At 46.0% G+C, this 8,389-nt stretch overlaps 1 long non-coding RNA gene across 2 annotated transcripts; it reads left to right on the plus strand.

Annotated features, from left to right (window-relative positions):
* The first annotated feature begins 889 nt into the window (after positions 1–889).
* LOC144685899 (uncharacterized) lies at positions 890–7,557 on the plus strand. Of its 2 annotated transcripts, XR_013577820.1 has the most exons (3): positions 890–1,039; positions 5,243–5,286; positions 7,373–7,557. It is a non-coding gene; the product is annotated as an uncharacterized LOC144685899 (long non-coding RNA). The 2 variants fall into 2 exon arrangements; XR_013577813.1 differs by lacking the exon at positions 5,243–5,286.
* Positions 7,558–8,389: the final 832 nt, after the last annotated feature.

An 8,389-nucleotide genomic window follows, 5' to 3' on the forward strand; every position in this document is an offset into this window, starting at 1 on the left:
TTCAGTTGGGTGGAGGGCGCGGTTGTGGGTGGTCGATCTTCGTGGAGGGCTGCGGTTGTGGCCTTGTTGTCTTCAGTTGAGCCTGCCACCCTATGCCCCTCACCGTGATGTTGCCTGCGGGCCTGCAAACCTCCAGATCTCCTTCCTCCGCCTGGCTCAGCTACTTCTCCCTGCTTAAACTCCGCTTCAACCACTCCAAAACTGCTCACCCTCCTCCTTCATAACTGGTGGCCCAGTTATACTGTTTTTTCGAATTTCTTATCTCAATCCAAATCAAGGTTAGTTCTTTGTCTGATTTTGGTGGGCTTCTTCAGGTGATTGTTGTCTCGTTGTTTTTAATGGGCTCGCATGATGTTTATCGTTGTCTTCCTGTCCCTGTAACTAGTCTTGAACTGAAAGTCATTGTATATGTGGAGTATTGATAGGTTCGCATAATTGCATTGATTGCTGCCTTCCTGCCTTAGTAGTTAGTAGCGATTATTTATGCAAGATTTTGATGGGTTTTAGTTTCGTGTAAGATGAAGTCTTTCTCTGGGTTGATTGTTTTAAAGGAAAGAATGCATATTCTGTCTCCTCTTGTTGTCTGGTTTCAGGCAAACAATCCACACCGCACTCAACAAGCCCGGGCATGTCCAGTCCCAGGCCTTCATGGGCCTAGCCTCCTGTCAGCAGGGTTCTACACTTCACTCAGCAGTTGGGTCCTCTGCCATTAAAGTCCAAAAGTCATATCCTTGTTAATGATATGCAAAATGTGGAAATTTTGAGAACCCTTCACATCCCGGCAGCTGTGGGAGGCTGAGTCATCCGAGGTCCCTGCCAGGGAGAGGACTGTTGGGGATCAGGCCTCTGCTGAGATCCAGGCTGATGACGGGCCTCTGGTTTCAGCCACAATAAGCCTGCTGGAGATGCAGAGACAGGCTGAGGAAAACCTGGCAGAGGCGCCAGAGACTATGCAGAACCTTGTGCATATGGTGTCTTTCCAAGCCTTAACTTCTGCCTTGGCTCCGGCATATGGGAGCTTGGCTTCCACCAAGGATCGGTGGGCAACTGCCATGAGAGCCAGGTCTAACATGCAACCTACATGTGCGAGGATCTGTATTCTGTCATTCTGGACATGGGCTGAGTACAACAGTGGCTAGGCCAGAAGGGAACGAGGCACTTGGACCTCCCTCCAGGTGCCTCTTCACCTCAGTGATACAGGGAGGTGCCATTGCGCACCAAGAGGGGGAAGTTCCAGTCAGCCCCCTAGTGGGCGTCTTCTCAGTGCACTTCCAGGGTGATCATTCGCTCCTCATCCCCTCTGCCAGTGACCTCAGGGACTCCAGTAGGTGGGCCAAGGAGGGTGTCCCTGCACCTGTGCAGGAGACCCCCAACAGGCCGGGACCTTCAAAGCGTTTGACCACCAGAGTATGTCTGCCAAGGTCATCACAGGTAATGGGGCATTGCTCCCAGCAGCCTTTCCCCGATCAGCTGTTGGTGTTGAGGTTGCACCAGGGCAAAGCGGGTGAATAGAAAAGAATTAAGACATAATGAGAGCACAGTAGCAGCACCATTGTTGGGACACTGTAAACTTATGCACATGTACATATATCACATTATATTTTGTTTATTGTGTGTATTGTGCATTTTTGGGACGCCCTCATTCACAGGACATATGGCACTGTCGTGCTTCAGGATTGGCAATTGTTGCTGAATGAAGGTACTGAGGGACGTCTCACTAGTGTAGGCAACAGTGGGTCAGTGAATTGGAAGTCAGTCTTTACTGGATGATAATGTGTGTAATGTGGTTTGTATTCTCGAAGCAATGCAACATCACTGAACATGCAGCATTTGCTGGCCTTCCCATAAATGACATGCCAAGGAGATTGGCCAAGTTTATGTACAATCATGAGAACTGATGTGCCGATCGTGCACACACGCTCTGTTAATGTGAGCAAGGAGCAGAAAAATGGCTCATAATAGCTTCAGTAACTTTTGTCCCTGCGCAAAGCCGGTATCCTCGGGGGCAGTCATCTCTTTTTATCATGTCTGATAAAGGTTCGCACCCCTTGGCCTTCTAGGGGTAGAGGATGTGGGAAGTGGGATAGCTCCAGATAGAGGCTGGCAGAGGTGGGCGCACATTCAGATCAGGCAAAAGTTGAAGGTGAGGTACTGATGGTCATGTAGGTGGGAGAAACAGATAAACTTGAGGTTTGCGCTGATGGTGCTGGCATGCCTCTACAAGGCCCTGGCATTTTGGAGAGGTGCCATGTCATCTCTGTCCTCTTCCTCATATTCCTCTCCATCATCATCACCTGAGGAGATTAGCAACTCCTCCATGTCCTCGCATGGCAATTCCTCTCCCCTTTGCAATGCAACATTGGGCAATGCACAAATTATGTCAATCCTGGACACTCTCCGTAGTGTGTATTGCAATGATACGCCGGATCAGTCAAGGCAGTGGAAGCGCATTTTCAGCAATCCTGTTGTCTGCTCCATGATTGCCCTGGTCCATCCGTGTGCTGTATTGTAACACTCGTCAGTGGAGCCGTGGGGACGATGCCCTCATGGGGTAGCTCTTGTCACCCAGAATCCAACCCTGCACTATGGCAGGGGTCTCAAAGAGATGTGGCAGCTGGGAATTCCATAAAATGTATGAGTCATGGGCACTCTCTAGGAAATGAGCACACACTTGCATAATTCTTTTCCGGTGGCCACACACTAGTTGAAAGTTAAAGGAGTGAAATCCCTTCCAATTGACAATTACAGCTGGCTGTTCCCAGGAAACTCTAAAGGCCACATGAGTACAGGCAATGATTCCCTGTACCTGTGGAAACTGTGTGATGGCCTTGCAGCCACTGCTCCTGTGACCTGGCTATTAGCATCTATTGTGAATCGAATGAATTCATAGGCCCTTCTGAACAGAGCACTGGTTGCCTCCCGTATGCACCCATGTGTTGCAGCCTGAAAAATGCCACACGTGTTCCCCGTAGAGCTCTGGAATGAGCTGCTGGTGTAAAAATTTAGAGTCGCAGTCACCTTGAGGGTGACCGGCATGGGGATCCCTCCAAATCTGTGAGACTGCATTTCTTGTTGAAGGAGCACTCACTGCTCAGTGATCAGCTCCTAGGAAAGCCTTAGCCATCTCTGACATTGCCTCTCAGACATCTGAAGGTTGCCCAACTGTTGTGTTGTTTGAGGAGCTGACCACTGCCACCCTCCTCCCTCCTCACCCTTGCCGGTACCGAACCTGCTCCCCTCCCATGTGCCACTGAGTTAGACAAAGACAAAACCTCAGCTCAGATCCAAAGGTTGAACAATCTCACCTGGTGCACGCCACCTTGAAGCTGTTGGGAAACAGGAGGCATGAGTTTCCCGTGTGCCACTGACTTTGCTTTGAAGCGCAGGACTTGAGTATTCTTGGTATGCAAATACATGGTAAATAGATTCCCACCACTGAGCAGCCTGATGTTCACTCCGCCGCTGACAAGCCGCCCACTGAGTTTCCCAAACTCAACCTGACGTAAGAAAACCAAGATTTTGGCTCTTGCCTAATAAAGTCTCACCATCCACCTCGTTTCCGGCTTCTTCAGACCCACCCCTGTGCTCACTTGCTTCTGCTTGGATCCACATCTACAAACAGATGAACATGCATAATTTTGACTGATGATGAATGTCGGCTCCTATTCCTGAAGGAAACTTGGATGAGCACACTAAATGGCCCCACAAGGACACTGTCCGAAATAACACATGGCCCTGCACCAACACCAAAAACAGATGAACTGGTCATTATCGCAATGCTTTTTTGTGAGCTCTTGCTGTGTAAATTGTCCATTAACCAACACTGTTTACAAAGTACTTAATTGGCTGTAAAGCACTTTGGGACATCTTTGATGTGCTACAAGCACAGGATGTCATATTGCACTGAAAGTTATGCAGTGGTGATCGAGAAACAGCGTCAGCTGACTGGCCATGCCTAGAATGTTGCAAACCGTTCCTGTAGGCATTACACATACCTTTCTGACAATGACATTGAGGGACAGGCTTTTCTGGCTCAGGGACAACAGAGAAGCATCTGCAGAGCTATGTCAACTGCTGCAAGGATACCTGCAGATACAGGACAGGATTGGCTTTCTGCCTCCAGTGATAGTTGTAGCCCAAAACTTAGTTGCATCTCTGCAATGTCAAAATTATGGAGAAGATACCATGCAGTAGCAGAAAGAAAAACTTTCTCTGCAAGAATCTCATGCAGCACCATCTCCACTTCAGTAACCACCAACCAAGGACCAGGTGTTGTTACCTGAAGACTCATGCCTGCATCTTGGGCTTCCTTTCTCTTCACTTGTGCCTGTTTCTTTCTAGATTCTGCCTCTTCAGCCTTAGCGAAGGCTGATACTGAGCTTAAATATATTTTGAGGCTCTCTTAAGTCTTCAAAGTTTTATCACCTTATTGTGGCACTCCCCCTTAATTGATCTCATTCCTGTAAAATTTACTTGCACAGAACTTTCTGCTCCCATCGCGAATGCTTCCTTCACCTGTCCAAATCTGCTGCCAAAGTTATGCTGATGAGCTGATCCAGGAAAATTGGGTCCAAAAAGCAAATTCTAGTTGAAGCTGTCTAAAATCTGCCAATAGCCAATTCAGCATAAATGATGCCAGTACCAGAAAATCTATGCTAGTACCTCTAATCAAAACAAAAAGGGTAATGCAAATTACTAAATTTGTATCGGATCATAGTAACTCTAGTCCTTCCATTAGGTCAATCTGATCATCTATTTAAATATAATATCAAAGTATAATACAAACACCCACCTGTTTGGTTGTTCAAATAAGGAACCTTCATTCTAAGAAGTACAGTGTAAATTTGTATTTAGAAGTATCTTCCTCAATTTGAAAAAAACATTCTTTTTTCTTCACTACAAGGAAAAGTATTGCTGTTTCAGTCATCACACTTCCCTTGCAGTGAAAATCCTCCATCAGTTCCTCAGTGCAGAACACCCACAGGAACAACCTGCTTATCGCTTGTGGTTTTGTTTTATGAATAATGTTTTTCCTGGGCCCTTGTTTTTTTTCTTCAAATAGAAGCTGAAATGCTATTGAACATCAAGAGTCAATAGTAATTGGTCATTTATTCCGAGGAAGAGGCATAGCATGATGGTTTTTACACTGAACTAATTAATGAATTTAGTAAACAGTTACTTTCTAGCTACTTCAACGAGTTGGCACAATATTAAATTCCTGCGATATTTTTTCCTTTTTCAGACAGTGTATCTAGTCAGACTTTAAGGGGAGATCAGCTTGATTAGGTGAGTCTCTACAGAATCTTCAGACTTGTACTTCTCAGAATAATAATTAGATCATGAGCAATACTTTGAGAATGTTTAGCTCTTTAACTATTGAATGAATGTAGCACCATTGTACTAAAGCATGCATGAAAAATTTACAGATTGTGACATGTTGTTTTGTGAATTCTGAACGCTCTATAATTACACACACAGTAATATAGGAGCCTCAGTAGATACTTTAGACACAGTTACCATGGCAAATAGAATCATAGAATGGTTACAGCACAGAGGGAGGCCATTTAGCCCATTGTGTCTGTGCTGGCCATCTGAAGAAACAATTCACCCTTGCCTTTACCCCAGTAGCCCTGCAAACTTTTCCTTCATTGTTATAGTCAAGCATTTTTGTAGATGACAGGTGGATCATAAATCACCCAGGAGTTGCAGATGTTGAAATCTAAGAAAATAGAATGCATAATGACCACACTCTAGTCTTCAAGCAGGCCACATTTTATTATTCAATTGCCAACCTCACCAGCAATATTACTAATATTGGACACTTTCTTTATTCTTTTGTGGGATGTGCACATCATTGGCAAGGCTAACATTTATTGCCCATTCCAAATTGCCCTTGAACTGAATAGCTTGCTCAGCCATTTCAGGGGGATGTTAAGAGTCAACCACAGTGCTATAGATTTGGAGTCACATATAGGCCAGATCAGGATGGCAGGTTTCCTTCCTTAAAGGGCATTAGTGAACCAGATGTTTTTTTTAAACAACAAAAAAATGATAGCTTCATGGTCACCATCACTGAGATTATATTCCAGATTTTATTAATTGGATTCAAATCCCACCAGCTGCCCTGGTGGGATTTGAACCCTGGTCCCCAGAGCCTGTGGATTACTAGTATTGTGACATCACCACTACCTTCCCCTAAACAATGCAAAGCAAGTAACTTACCTCTTTACAATTTAGCATGAAATCATCATCTTAAATTTATGAAAACGGTGACAAACAAGTTATACTAGGACCAATCTATAATGAGGCATGTACTTGGATGTCCAATTCCCTATCCCCCTTTCATTTGTCTTTGTCCTAATCCATTACAACAACTAGCAACATTTATTTTATTTTCATTTCATTTGTCCCTGCTTTATATTATGGATTTAGCAATCTATACATGGGCAGGATCTTCTGATCGGCGAGCAGGGGCGGGGTCCGCTCCCTGATGCATAAAATGACGCAGGGTGATGTCGGGTGGGCGTCCCAACGTCACCGTGTGTCATTTAGATCGTCAGTTCGGCAGGCACGCAGCCAAGTCGTCTGCGCGCCTGCCGAACTGTCAACGGCCACTTAAGGCCTTTAAAAAAGTAATTAAGATAATAAAAGGACCTGCCTGTCCAGCCTTGAGGTTGGCGGGCAGGCGAGGAGGCCAGGCGGCCTTTAGAAAAAGCATGAAACCTCATCCACGGGCGGGATGAGGTTTCATGAGGGATTAAAAAATCTCAGAACATTTCAAAATAAAAGTTATGGACATGTCCGAACTCATGTGACAATGTCATATGAAGGGACATGGCAGCAAAATTATTTTCTCACCTTTATTTAAAGTTTGAAATCTGAGCCGATCTCCCTGAGGCAACACTTTGCCTCAGGGAGATCTGTGCACTCTTTCACGCACATGCGCAAAAGAGAGCACTCCTGGCTGAAGGAATCTCCCCCTCCCTCACTGCACAGGGAGAGCATAGCGCTTCCTGACGGACGTCACGCTGGGTGGGCCTTAATTGGCCCACTGATGTAAAATGGCCACAAGCTCCCAACCGTGGGCGCCGATTGGAAGCCCACCCATGCCCGTTCCTGCTCCCGCACATCCTCCCCGACGGGGGAAAAATGTTGGCCAGGTGACCTTCCTTTCCGACAAAGTCTCTGTTCCAATATTTCAACACTGCAGCAACTGTCAGTGTCACTTTCCAGTTTTAACTATTCAATGTTATTAAATTGCACTGCCTTCACTCATGTAAGATTTCAAGCCTCCCCCATCATCGTCATCCTTTGTGAATCGAAGAGCTGAAAAGCATTGTAATGCCCCCTTGTGTTTTCCTTTCCATTTCAGGTGTAATTATTTAAGTACTGATGATGGTTTAAGAGTGGAACAGACTTGGAGATGCTACAATGTGTGACAGAGTGAGGGAACTAAATTGAACCAACAATCATGGTCTTGATTTCTCTCTTGGCGGTAACTAAAGCAGAGTTACTGTGAATAAAATGGAAAAAAGCATCAAATGGCGAAATTCAAAATTGCAAGTTTCTTTTTTCAGTGCTAAATAATTTAAAGCAAGGGGCATCTTTAAATAAGTCTTTTTTATTCATTCACCGATGTGGACGTTGCTGGTAAGGCCATCATTTATTGCCCATCCCTTATTGCCCTTGAGCAGGTGGTGGTGAGCCACCTTCTAGCTGGGCCAGAATTTTACATTGCAGGATCAGGCGCGCGGCCAACCCGACCTCACGGGGAATCATGGGAGAAAACGTCAGGCGCATGTCCTAACATCATCGTGCCTCTGCACCTCATTACAGCCGGCGGGCCCACGCGGGAGTCAGAAGTGCACCCGCTGACAATTAAACGGACAATTAAGCCCATTAAAAAGGCAAGTGATTGAAACTTGCCGTGTTGTTTTGCAGTTGGCGCACTGCCACACAGCCAGGCGGCCATCCCATTTTTAAATGAAACTCAATCCAAGGCAGGATAGAAGTCGACCAGGGACGTGGCTGTGTAAGTAGGTAGGATTTTAGGTGAGAGCTGGTGGGAGGTGCTTTTCTGACAGTTCTTTGCATTTTCTGTGTTTTCTGGTGGACTCTATGGCTTACCAGCTTTTTCTGCCGAGGTCCCCCTTCAGGGCACTATCCTGTGCCATCTGTATTCTAGCAAATGGGGATTGTCAACTCCACTGGAGGGACCTCCTCCTCCTCCGAGGAGAGGGCCAGAAGTGAGAGGAGGGCTGTTGGCTGCAAGCAGTGTCCCAGAGAGTGACATGTGGAAAAAGAGGCGCAGCCACATGGGGTGCAGGGCCAGCAGAAAGTGCAAGGCAGAAGGATCTGCAGAAGATGTTGTTATCCTGCAGCGAGAGTC

The sequence above is a fragment of the Cetorhinus maximus genome, chromosome 1 (assembly GCF_964194155.1).
Source record: "Cetorhinus maximus chromosome 1, sCetMax3.hap1.1, whole genome shotgun sequence".
NCBI lineage: Eukaryota > Metazoa > Chordata > Chondrichthyes > Lamniformes > Cetorhinidae > Cetorhinus > Cetorhinus maximus.